Source organism: Salvelinus sp. IW2-2015, linkage group LG14 (genome assembly GCF_002910315.2).
Source record: "Salvelinus sp. IW2-2015 linkage group LG14, ASM291031v2, whole genome shotgun sequence".
Taxonomy (NCBI): Eukaryota; Metazoa; Chordata; class Actinopteri; order Salmoniformes; family Salmonidae; genus Salvelinus; species Salvelinus sp. IW2-2015.
The window spans coordinates 46,318,946-46,331,597 of NC_036854.1; positions in this window are offsets into that span (position 1 = coordinate 46,318,946).

Here is a 12,652-nt window from a genome sequence, read left to right on the forward strand (position 1 = left end):
AGGAGGATTGGACAGCTGATCGTCTCCGCAGTGGCAGACCACGTGTAACAACACCTGCACGGGATGGGTACCTCAGAACATCACACCTGCAGACAGGTACAGGATAGCAACAACAACTGCCCGAGATACACCAGGAACGCACAATCCCTCCATCAGTGCTCAGACTGTCCACAATAGGCTGAGAGAGGCTGGACTGAGGGCTTGTAGGCCTGTTGTAAGTTGATTATTTCAGCTTTAATTTCTTTTCATATTCTCAGTGGGTCAGAGGTTTACATGCACTCAATTAGTCTTTGGTAGCATTGCCTTTAAATTGTTTAACTTGGGTCAAACGTTTCGGCTAGCGCTTCCACAAGCTTCCCACAATAAGTTGGGGTGAATTTTGGCCCATTCCTACTGACAGAGCTGGTGAAACGGAGTCAGGTTAGAGGCTCGCACACGCTTTTTCAGTTCTGCCCACAAATTTTCTATAGGATTGAGGTCAGAGATTTGTGATGGCCACTCCAATACCTTGACTTTGTTGTCCTTAAGCCATTTGCCACAAATTTGGAAGCATGCTTTGGGTCATTTGTCAATTGGAAGACCCATTTGCGACCAAGCTTTAACTTCCTGACTGAGGTCTTGAGATGTTGCTTCAATATATCCACATAATTTTTCTTTCTTATGATGCCATCTATTTTGTGCAGTGCACCCATATCTCTTGAAGCAACGCACCCCCACAACATGATGCTGCCACCCCCGTGCTTCACGGTTGGATGGTGTTCTTCGGCTTGCAAGCCTCCCCTTTTTCTCCAAACATAACGATGGTCATTATGACCAAACAGTTCTATACTTGTTTCATCAGATCAGAGGACATTTCTCCAAAAAGTACAATCTTTGTCCCCATGTGCAGATGCCAACCGTAGTCTGGCTTTTTCATGGTGGTTTTGGAGCAGTGGCTTCTTCCTTGCTGAGTGGCCTTTCAGGTTATGTTGATATAGGACTCTGTTTACTGTAGATATAGATACTTTTGTACCCGTTTCCTCCAGCATCTTCACACGTTCCTTTGCTGTTGTTCTGGGATTGATTTGCACTTTTTGCACCAAAGCACGTTCATCTCTAGGAGACAGAGCGCATCCACTTCCTGAGCGGTATGATGGCTCCTTGGTCCCATGGTTTTATACTTGCATACTATTGTTTGTACAGATGAACGTGGTACATTCAGGCATTTAGAAATTGCTCCCAAGGATGAATCAGACTTGTGGAGGTCTACAATTTGGATGATGATTTCTTTAGATTTTCCCATGATGTCAAGCAAAGAGGCACTGAGTTTGAAGGTAGGCCTTGAAAAATACATCCACAGGTTATACCGCCAATTGACTCAAATTGTCTGGAATTTTCCAAGTTGTTTAAAGCCACAGTCAACTTAGTGTATGTAAACTTCTGACCCACTGGAATTGTGATAAAGTGAATTATAAGTGAAATAATCTGTGCGTCAACAATTATTGGAAAAATGACTTGTGTTATGCATAAATTAGATGTCCTAACCGACTTGTCAAAACTATAGTTTGTTAACAAAAAATTGGTGGTTGAAAAAACGAGTTTTAATGAATCCAACCTAAGTGTTATTTAAACTTCCGACTTCAACTGTACATGTACATACAGTATTACCTCAATCAATCACCCCAACTACCTAGTACCCAAGTACACTGACTTGGTACCGGTACTCCTTGTATTTGGCCTGTATATAGCCTCATTATTGTTATTTTATTGTGTTATTTTATTGTGTTTACTATTTTCTTTCTGTTTTCTCTAATTTGTTTTTACTTTTTAACTGCATTGTTGGGAAAGGGCTCGTAAGTAAGCATTTCATGGTAAAGTCTACGCTTTTGCATTCGGCGCATGTGACAAATACAATTTGATTTAATTTGAAAGAAAGACAGCTGCTCTCAGATCAGCGTTCTCCATTCAAATCTTACTTTAACATTATAATTTTACAATACAATACAAAACTGACGTTGGATCAGCGCCTAGATATTATCACCTATGACTGCAGATATTGAGGTGACTTATTCTAATTCTTATTCTCATGCTAATTATAATGCTTACCCTATAAGCATTACCACCAAATGTTACGTTCCCCAGTTTCTGTGTTGTGGTATGTATTTGAGTGTGTGTTTCAGGAGATAGCTTCCTGAGTTCTCCATGGCTAATTGATAATTGGAGAGCTGACCACGCCCCCTCGTCAAGAAGCAGTGACACTAATTACCTTTGCCACCTGAGGAATATAAAAGCCAGTGTTCTGTTCAGGAAAACAGATCTTTTGGAGGGAGAGAAATCATTAGAGAGAGAAGATTTTGGAAAGATTGGAGAGAGAAGATTTTGGAAAGATTGGAGAGAGGAAGATCCTTGCTTGAGAATTTGATTGTGATAAAGTGTTGGTTGTTTCTCAGAGATTTGGTATGTACTATATAAGTTGTTGCTGAGAGAGCTGATTGGTTATGTCTTATGTGTTATAGGACGCACTGTTTTAATAATTGAAATTGTTGTTAATAATTGTTCTGTTTCATTTGTTCCCAGGGGGGAAGGAGAAGGCACTTTGGGAGTGCTTAGGCAAGAGGCCCGCGGGCATACATATATCCGTAGTATATTCACTGTCTAGGCACACTAGGTAAGACCTGGGTGCACCACCCCTGTATTTTGGTTAGGGCACCAGGTGGTGTTAAGATAGGTAAGTAGTGGGTAGGCAGGTTAGATAGGAGAGGGGGAACTTTGATATTTACTTTCTTTGCTTTGGTTCCGTCCAGCCCCTTTTCCCCATATTACCGTGGAGGAAATAAATCCCAGTAACGGTAAATTCTGCCTTTGTCGTCCTTTCTCCCACCTACAGTTCATACCTCTTGCACTTCACAGAGAGTTGAGTTGTAGCAGGGAGTTACGCACGCCTCTGAGAAGAGGGAACGCAACACCAAATCAAGATTTGGCACATCGTTGCGCACATGTTTGTTACACATCATGAAGTATATTGAGGCAAAAATTACAGACAGCCTAAAATTAGCAAAATAAAACTCAATTGAATGAACATGAAATAGATTTCAATATTATTGAATTATTGGCGTGTAGCCTATACTGTAGGCTGTTTCTTTTCATGCAGTCATCTCGGTTTTCATTTTGAAGCCTATTTTTATTCTTTTTTGTTTTTAACAATTACAAATATATTGGCTACTTTGTATTTGTTGTCAACTTCGTTGTGAAGTTATCTGCCGTCACAGAGAGACAGAATAAAATCGTGATTCTATGTTTAGCGGAGGTCTTGTGTTGTATAACGTGATACCGTAGGGAAAAACGCTATTAACAATGCACTAGATGTTCTTGGTCTGAGGCAGCCCATTAAAAAATGAGCGTTTTCAAATGCAACTTTAGTAATGATGGTTGGGAAACAGCTGGAGATTTAACAAGGCTCCTACGAAGGTACTAATGATGAACTTAGCCTTAAAATGCTTTTGTGGAACTGGACCCAGATCAGTAATCATGATTACATTATATCATTTGTCAGGAATCTATATGATCTTGCCTGCAACGTTTCCAGTGTGTGGATTTATTTGTACTGCTGAAAATAAACTACAACCTGGCAGGAAGTAGAGCCACAAAGAAACGAATGGTCAATAATAAAATATCTTTGCTTTGAAACAGTCCCCCTGTGTGCTTTGTGGAAACACTAAAAGTATTTTTTCGATGCACAACATTTTTTAACTGCTCGTGTCAGTGCTTGTTGCAGAAAATGTTTAGGCCTTTTTCATGTTTCAATTGAGTTGAAACTACCAACAGATTGTAGTTAGAGTGACATAGATGGACATCATTGCACTTGTCTACATTGTATTTGTTTTCTACTCAAATAAAAGGGTGTTTTGACTTTGTTTGACATAATTCTTACAGTTACAAATCTGTTAAACATTGTATTGAGTTAGCTAGTTGTCACGCCAAGTAAGATGATGACATTGACCATCTCTCTTCTCTCTCTCACACATTACACCACACACAATATGTAGCTGATCAGAGGACTTCATTTGGCCATGCATTGACATCTTAGCCTCCAAAATTTCCAATTTTTTCCATATTTCATAAGCTCTCCACAATTAAAGGTTCTATTCAATCACTTTCGCTTCAGACGGTCATCAACATAAGGTTGTTTTTGGCTGTGTTGGAGGTGGAACCTTTGTTGAGCTGCTCAAATCCACAATCGGCTCGTTGCCATTATACCTAAGAGGACATTGTCATTGGCTGCAACGGAGTCACATTAACAGAAATTCCCATGCAGCATTGTTAAGTTTTAACACTGGAATGAGAGATGTAATCTACACCTTCCATTTGGATGATGGGAATCCACATTATTTTTTAAACCTTTTCTCAATATTAGGGGGTGCTGTTTCAACGTTAGCATTTTATCGTCTCCAAATTAAACTTGCCTCATACTTCAATTCTTGCTCGTACAATATGCCATATTGTTATTATTGGATAGAAAACACTCTAGGTTTCTATTAACGTTTGGAATTATGTCTCTGAGTTGGAACAGAACTCATTCTACAGGAACTTTTCCTGACCAGGGAGTTGAGATTTCAGAAAATCTTGGCCTCTTGCGTCCAGGTCCCAGTTTCAATGTCCCTGTGAATGCTATCGAGGATACAAACACTGCCTATGGCCTTCCTCTAATGTCAGTAAGTGGTGACAATTTGAAATTGGAGTCGATTGCGCAATTCAGGGCCTGTATAAAACACCCAAAGACCGGAAGGGAGCGTTTCTTTCGGTCCCTCGCGCTCGACGCACAATTGTACGTCGGACTGGGCTCTTTCCAAGCCTTGGTTTAGCCAGTAATATATCGCCGGTCATGTTTTTACCCATTATAGGTGTTAAAAAAAAATTCATAAGGTAGGTTAATTTTAAACCGTTTTATAGCAATTTATATCCGTTTTAGTGCGATTTGAGGCATTTATTTGTGACGTCCTTCCATGAGCTCGGCACTTATCCTGTACATACCGAACGTTTAGCGGCCATACGGACCGGACAAGAGGACATTCTTTACGACCAAAAGACGATTAGACCCGTAGAAAGGATACATCTGCCAAAGATTCTGCATGGCAAGAACAGCTCATAGTTTAAGAACTATTTTATGACTGATAAATCGCTGTCTGTTGAAAAAATGTTAAACGCATATTTCGCCCATTTTGTTTTGCTGTAGCTTTTCGCTTTGGCGGACCCGGTATTTTGCCACATGTAAGGAATAATTTTAGAAAATGTAAGTCAGCGATTGCATTAAGAAACTAATTTGTCTTTTTGATTCCCGTCCAACCCTGTATTTTAGTCAAGTTTTATGATTATTATCGATTAGACTAGATCACTCTCAAAGATGGCGCCGCGACATTTTCAGGCCAGTTTTGCTACTTCTCATTTGTATAACCACGTTTTTTTGTGGCCTAAATTTATGCACATTTTCGAACAAATTCTATATTGTATGTTGTTAATATGATGTTACAGAGTGTCATCGGAAAATTCCTGAGAAGGTTAGCTTTGAAAAAATTAATATATTTTGGTGATCATAACGTTATCGCTCCCGTTGGCCTTGAATTCATTGCTGGGGTAACGTTTGCACATGTGGTATGCTAATATAACGATTTATTGTGTTTTCGCTGCTAAAAACGCTTAAGAAAATCTGAAATATTGTTCTGAATTCACATGATCTGTGTCTTTCCATTGCTATGCTTTGTCTATTTTTATGAAATGTTTTTATTGATGAGTAAATGTAATACACGTTTGCTCTCTGTATTTATTCTAGTCGAGTTGTGATGGGTGGGTCAATTGTAAACTATGATTTCTACCTGAAATATGCACATTTTTCTAACAAAAAACTATCTATACAATAAATATGTTATCAGACATGTCATCTTGATGAGGTTTTTTCATTGGTTAGTGGCTAATCAATATCTTTATTTTTGGCCGAATTGGTGATTAGCTACTGGTGGAGAGAAAAAATGGTGGACAAAGAAAAAATGGTGTCTTTTGCTAACGTGGTTAGCTAATAGCATCTTACATATTGTGTTCTTCCCTGTAAAACATTTTAAAAAATCAGAAATGGTGCGTGTTGATAAAACGTTTACTTTTGAGGACCAGGAGAAACCAAGTGGAGACATTAGGACGAGGTGGATTAATTTTATTAATAGGCCGTTTTATTCTAAGGTGTAAAAGATAATCAGGCAATAACGTGCACTTGTCGTCTTTGGCCCTTCTGTCAGATTCTTATGAAATCGTCGGAAGAAGAGACCGCTCTAAACAGTACATCAAATTATGATAGGCCAACTAGCAAAGTAGGTGGTCTTGTCGTTCTGCCTTTCCTCTTGGTCAATTCTTGGTCGTGAGTGGTCCTGTTCGGACCAAGGTGTCGACGTTCCATTGGCCTTGACCATTAGTTTCTTTGCGTTGAGTCACACCCTGGAAAGAATTGTGGTTCTTAAATGATGTTTCAGGCGGCCTGTCCTAGTGGGGTGTGTGTGTGTCTGAGCGTTAGTATTCTAATGAGACGGCATGTGCCTAAGGACCAAAGAGAGGGTGGGTTCATTTGTACAAAGGATAGCCTATGTTGGAATGTTGTCTATACTAGTCTCCAGTATCTATTTCAATTTCCTTACCAAAGGGCTAGAATTCACAAGAAGTGTTATCTTTTCATTGTTGTCTTGGACTTGTGATTTTAATGATATTTAGATGCTTACAATACTTGTGACGCTATGCTAGGCTATGCTTAGTTCAGCTTTTTTTACTGTGGGGGGTGGCTCCCGGATCCGATGATACCAACTAATTAAGGGATTTTAAAAATGTCAGTGTCATTATTTCTATATTAGCCTTAGACATTCTTGCTTGCTGAACTTCGAATGCTAGTGGCATAGGTGGTGGCCTTTGTGACAATGATCATTGAGCAGCTGCTGCACCGATTTAAACAGCTCCAATGCAGTTACACCCTCCGATTTTACAGGCTCCAAAGCAAGCTACACCTCCCGATTTTACAGCTCCAAAGCAGCTTACACCTTCCCGTTGACAGGCTCCAGCAGTTACACCTCTGAACACCGCCAAAACATCCAGCTTATGCGGGGTGTCAGCTATCGACGGTTAAAGCATTGATCTGATTCAAACAAAGGGAATAAATTATTTTAAGACAACACAATAAATATTTTATCAAAACCGTCATTTAAGTGCCTAGTTTTACCCTAATTGCAGTGGCCTGAAACTAGTACAGGGCCAATAAAGCCGCAAGTCACCATTATGCTGGCTTGTTTAAAGTGCTGTTAAATACTACTGAAATTCAGCCAGAGTGGGTTCAGAATGGACTTGCTATGGCAGGAAACATTAAAACTTGAGAATGCCTTAAACATGTAAACTTGGAACAATTCATTTCAAGTAACGAGCGCAATAAAGTTCCAAGAACAGATTGGAATAGTTTAGAAAAATGTTTGTTATTATATTTGAGTTTACAAAAAGGCCTAGATATAAACAAAACAATTCTAAAAACACAACCTGCAATAGAGCATGCTGGGAAATATAATTGGATTGGCGTGGTTTTGGCTTCAATGGTTATAAGACCAAGACTGGGTTCCTTTTAACGCCACTGAGTTTAATTTAACTCTGACTGGTAAACACATTATTTAACACTGGCCAGTTTGCTGTGTGCTATGAAAGGATGCATCTCAGGCTTTCATACATTTCCAAAGAACCTTTTAGAAGTCTGAAGAAGTGTTAGATGCCTTGTCAAGAACTCCACAAGCTTAACTCAAAAGTTCTTTATCGGGCAAGTGGTTTCAGGAACCTTTAAGAGCTGAAGAAAGACCCATTTAAAGAACCTATCTTTTTTCAGTGTTATAGAGAATTGTATGGAAAGAGATAAATAAAAAACCATTGTTTATGGATGTTTAATTCCATTCAAGGCTGATAAAATTGATTAACTTACCACTTTATACATGCCTGCAGCCATTTACATTGCTCATATAAATCCCTAAAGAGCTTTATTATTGTAAGTTTAAACCACAGAAACCTTCAGCATCAGGGGGAAGGTTTCTGCGTAATCAAGGGCAAATTACTTACCCAATATATTCAATGTTTTCACAAGGTATTATTTGCCTATAAGAAGTAGTACATACTTTTTTGGGGCTTTGGATTGACCCCTACTGGATTCTACTGCATCTTTTCCTGTTAAAAGGGAAGGGCCCAATAAAGAACAAACCGACTCATAGGATGCATCCCAAATTAGCACCCTTTTCCCTATATAGTGCACTACTTTTAACCAGAGCCCTATGGACCCTTGGTCAAAAGTTAGCGCACTATATAGAAATAGGGTTGTCATTTTGGAAGTCAGTCCGATTAGAAGGGAGGTCAAACATCTCCATTAAACCCTCAACTCCACAATGTCACTCCCTTCAATTATAGGAATATTAAATGACTGATTAGGGAAATGTGAAAATAAATAAACCCAGTTAGATGTGCAGTTTGAGGAGCCCGGACCAGAAATCTTGCTGTCTAATGGCTAATGACAAAGAGGCATGACATTTAACCCTGGCCCTGGAAGCATAGCCTACTGTAATGGCATTTTCTGAACATAATTCAGCTGTCTAGTGCTGGGGAGCCGAGGCAAATTGAGGAGGAAAAATAAAACTAACATCAATGTCTTGGTCTCAGTAACAGTTAGCAGCACCTTTGGTGAATATTAACTCATGTCTGGTCACCTTCACATTTCGAACTGTTGAGTCTCGTACTCACCTTAACATACAAATTAGAAGTGTTACTTTATTTCTGGGTGGCCAGTTACTTTGGGTGATTAAGTGAGTGTCTTGAAGTATCAAGGATTGTTTGATTCCTTATTTATGTGTTCTGTCCCCCAGCCAAATTTAATAAATTAAAAATAACATTGGACACAAAAAATATTCACCATTTATTTAAAACAAAAAATTATTAATTTTTCAAAAACGTGTACATCGCTTGTACATCAAATACAATATATTGTGAAAAGAATTTATGCAGCTGGAACAAACATTATTCTTCCCCCCTCTGTATTGTAGGTCTACTGCAGGTCTGTCACCATGTTCCTTTCCTTCTTCCTCACATGCTGCAAGCTAGGAGGTTGGCCTGTAATATTGAGTTCCTGCCGGAGTTCTGCCTCATTGTTCCTCTGTGTTTATCTCTTTGGTTTTGCATGTTCCGCTTCTCTTGAGGGGCCCCTTGTTCTCTTACAATGTTCCCCCAAAACCGCCTCTAAACATAAGTGGACACAAAACCCTCAGAGAGAGTCCAAATGAAGGCGGCCCACAGACAATGGAATAGTGGGTTTACAACACAAGTGCATGACATATTTCCATTTTTATGTTACATAAGCTTGGAATGGGAGAGCCTGATCCCACTGGGAGGATGACAGAATAACACGAGTTAAAAATTAAGCTGAGGAGCTCATTGGTCTCTCTCTCTCTCTTCTCTCCCATAAGAAAATGTAAGCTGCGTTATCCAAAAAATGATAAATATTATAACTGAATATGCCCAGCGTGTGTTTACGTATACTTGCACTCTGCGGAGCATTCAGGCGGATCTGTCGGCGTGGCGCCAGAGGATCCTTAGGGAGGCACCTTCCACATGACAGTCCGCTGGTAATCTCTATTCAGTGTAATTTTATTCAAATTTGCAATCATGGTAGAATCATAAACACCAACAGGCATTAGATTATGGAAATGGGAGGCTGCATCTTCCGCAGTTACATTCCTTTTGGGAGACGTTTATTTAAACAAATAAATTAACCAGTGCCGCATCAGGGTTGTGAAGGGTATTGTGTAAAGTTAGCCAGAAAATGGAATAATAATCACTCAATTTGAATGGCTATGTGCGTTCAAATCACCCAATCACTGAACACTTCATTAAGACTGTGAAATTAGTGCTAAAAATTATGAAGGCACAACAAACTTAAGGCATGCATCAGAAGAAGGGGGGAAAACCAAATATCGGCCTTACCATTTTTGACTCCTCCCCCCAAAAATGAGCAATGTTTATTCTGTCATCTTTAGTGGGATCAGCTCGCCCATGCCAAGCCTTGTAATAAATGCAATATGCATCACTTGTGTTGTAAACCCATTATCCCATTGTCTGTGTGTTCTGGCTTTATTTGGTCTCTGCGCTTGATGTTTTGTGTCCTATATATATATATTTATTTATTTTTTATCTTCACATTTTCAAACAGTGCATTTATATTTCAAAGGGGGTAAACATTTGGGTTGAGTTTTTTTTCTTGCCTGAGAAGCCTCGTTTCACTGCCCAAAATAAAATTAAACCATCTTGTGTTCAGTGAAATAAACAACCACTGTTCAACGACTCCACCGAAGCTGGTTCCTCTTTCCTGTTTGGGCGGCGCTCGGCGGTTGTCGTCAACCGCTTACTAGCTGCCACGATTTCCTTTTTCCGTTTTCTGTTCTGTTTTCTTATTCGTTACACCCTGTTTCTTTGTTTAGCGTTTAGTGCTGGGCTTTTTAAAGCCGGTATGCCCGCCTGCTCGTGCGGGCTTATTTTTAACTCTGTTTTCATGTTTGTGGTTGGTGCGATTTCTTTTTTTCCTCCGGACTGGTTGGTTCCTGGTTTTGGGCCGGTCTTGATATATAGCGCCTGGTGTTTGGCGATGTCATTTTTCACTTGCGCCCGAATAAAACATTGTTATACCCTCTGCTTCCTGCGGCCATGACTCCGCCACCCTTGCTAGTATGCTAGACAAACACAATGTCAAATACAGGTAGGCCTACTCAATAACTAACAATTCACATTCACATAAACCGTTCACTCTCTCGCAGGAAACGTTCCACTTCCTGTGGCAGACATTTTAGAAAACGACCAATTGACTCAAATTGTCTGGAATTTTCCAAGTTGTTTAAAGCCACAGTCAACTTAGTGTATGTAAACTTCTGACCCACTGGAATTGTGATAAAGTGAATTATAAGTGAAATAATCTGTGCGTCAACAATTATTGGAAAAATGACTTGTGTTATGCATAAATTAGATGTCCTAACCGACTTGTCAAAACTATAGTTTGTTAACAAAAAATTGGTGGTTGAAAAACGAGTTTTAATGAATCCAACCTAAGTGTATTTAAACTTCCGACTTCAACTGTACATGTACATACAGTATTACCTCAATCAATCACCCCAACTACCTAGTACCCAAGTACACTGACTTGGTACCGGTACTCCTTGTATTTGGCCTGTATATAGCCTCATTATTGTTATTTTATTGTGTTATTTTATTGTGTTACTATTTTCTTTCTGTTTTCTCTAATTTGTTTTTACTTTTTAACTGCATTGTTGGGAAAGGGCTCGTAAGTAAGCATTTCATGGTAAAGTCTACGCTTGTTGCATTCGGCGCATGTGACAAATACAATTTGATTTAATTTGAAAGAAAGACAGCTGCTCTCAGATCAGCGTTCTCCATTCAAATCTTACTTTAACATTATAATTTTTACAATACAATACAAAACTGACGTTGGATCAGCGCCTAGATATTATCACCTATGACTGCAGATATTGAGGTGACTTATTCTAATTCTTATTCTCATGCTAATTATAATGCTTACCCTATAAGCATTACCACCAAATCAAGATTTGGCACATCGTTGCGCACATGTTGTTACACATCATGAAGTATATTGAAAAATTACAGACAGCCTACAATTAGCAAAATAAAACTCAATTGAATGAACATGAAATAGATTTCAATATTATTGAATTATTGGCGTGTAGCCTATACTGTAGGCTATGTTTCTTTTCATGCAGTCATCTCGGTTGGCGTGTAGCCTATTTTTATCCTTTGTTTGTAACAATTACAAAGATATTGGCTACTTTGTATTTGTTGTCAACTTCGTTGTGAAGTTATCTGCCGTCACAGAGAGACAGAATAAAATCGTGATTCTATGTTTAGCGGTGGTCTTGTGTGTATAACGTGATACCGTAGGAAAAAACGCTATTAACAATGCACTTAGATGTTCTGGTCTGAGGCAGCCCATTAAAAAATGAGCGTTTCAAATGCAACTTTAGTAATGATGGTTTTGGGAAACAGCTGGGAGATTTAACAAGGCTCCTACGAAGGTACTAATGATGAACTTAGCCTTAAAATGCTTTTGTGGAACTGGACCCAGATCAGTAATCATGATTACATTATATCATGTTGTCAGGAATCTATATGATCTTGCCTGCAACGTTCCAGTGTGTGGATTTATTTGTACTGCTGAAATAAACTACACCTGGCAGGAAGTAGAGCCACAKAGAAAACGAATGGTCAATAATAAAATATCTTTGCTTTGAAACAGTCCCCCTGTGTGGTTTGTGGAAACACTAAAAGTCTTTTTTCGATGCACAACATTTRTTAACTGCTCGTGTCAGTGCTTGTTGCAGAAAATGTTTAGGCCTTTTTCATGTTTCACTTGAGTTGAAACTACCAACAGATTGTAGTTAGAGTGACATAGATGGACATCATTGCACTTGTCTACATTGTATTTGTTTTCTACTCAAATAAAAGGGTGTTTTGACTTTGTTTAGACATAATTCTTACAGTTACAAATCTGTTAAAGCTAGTTGTCACGCAAGTAAGATGATGAGATTGGACCATACTCTCTCTC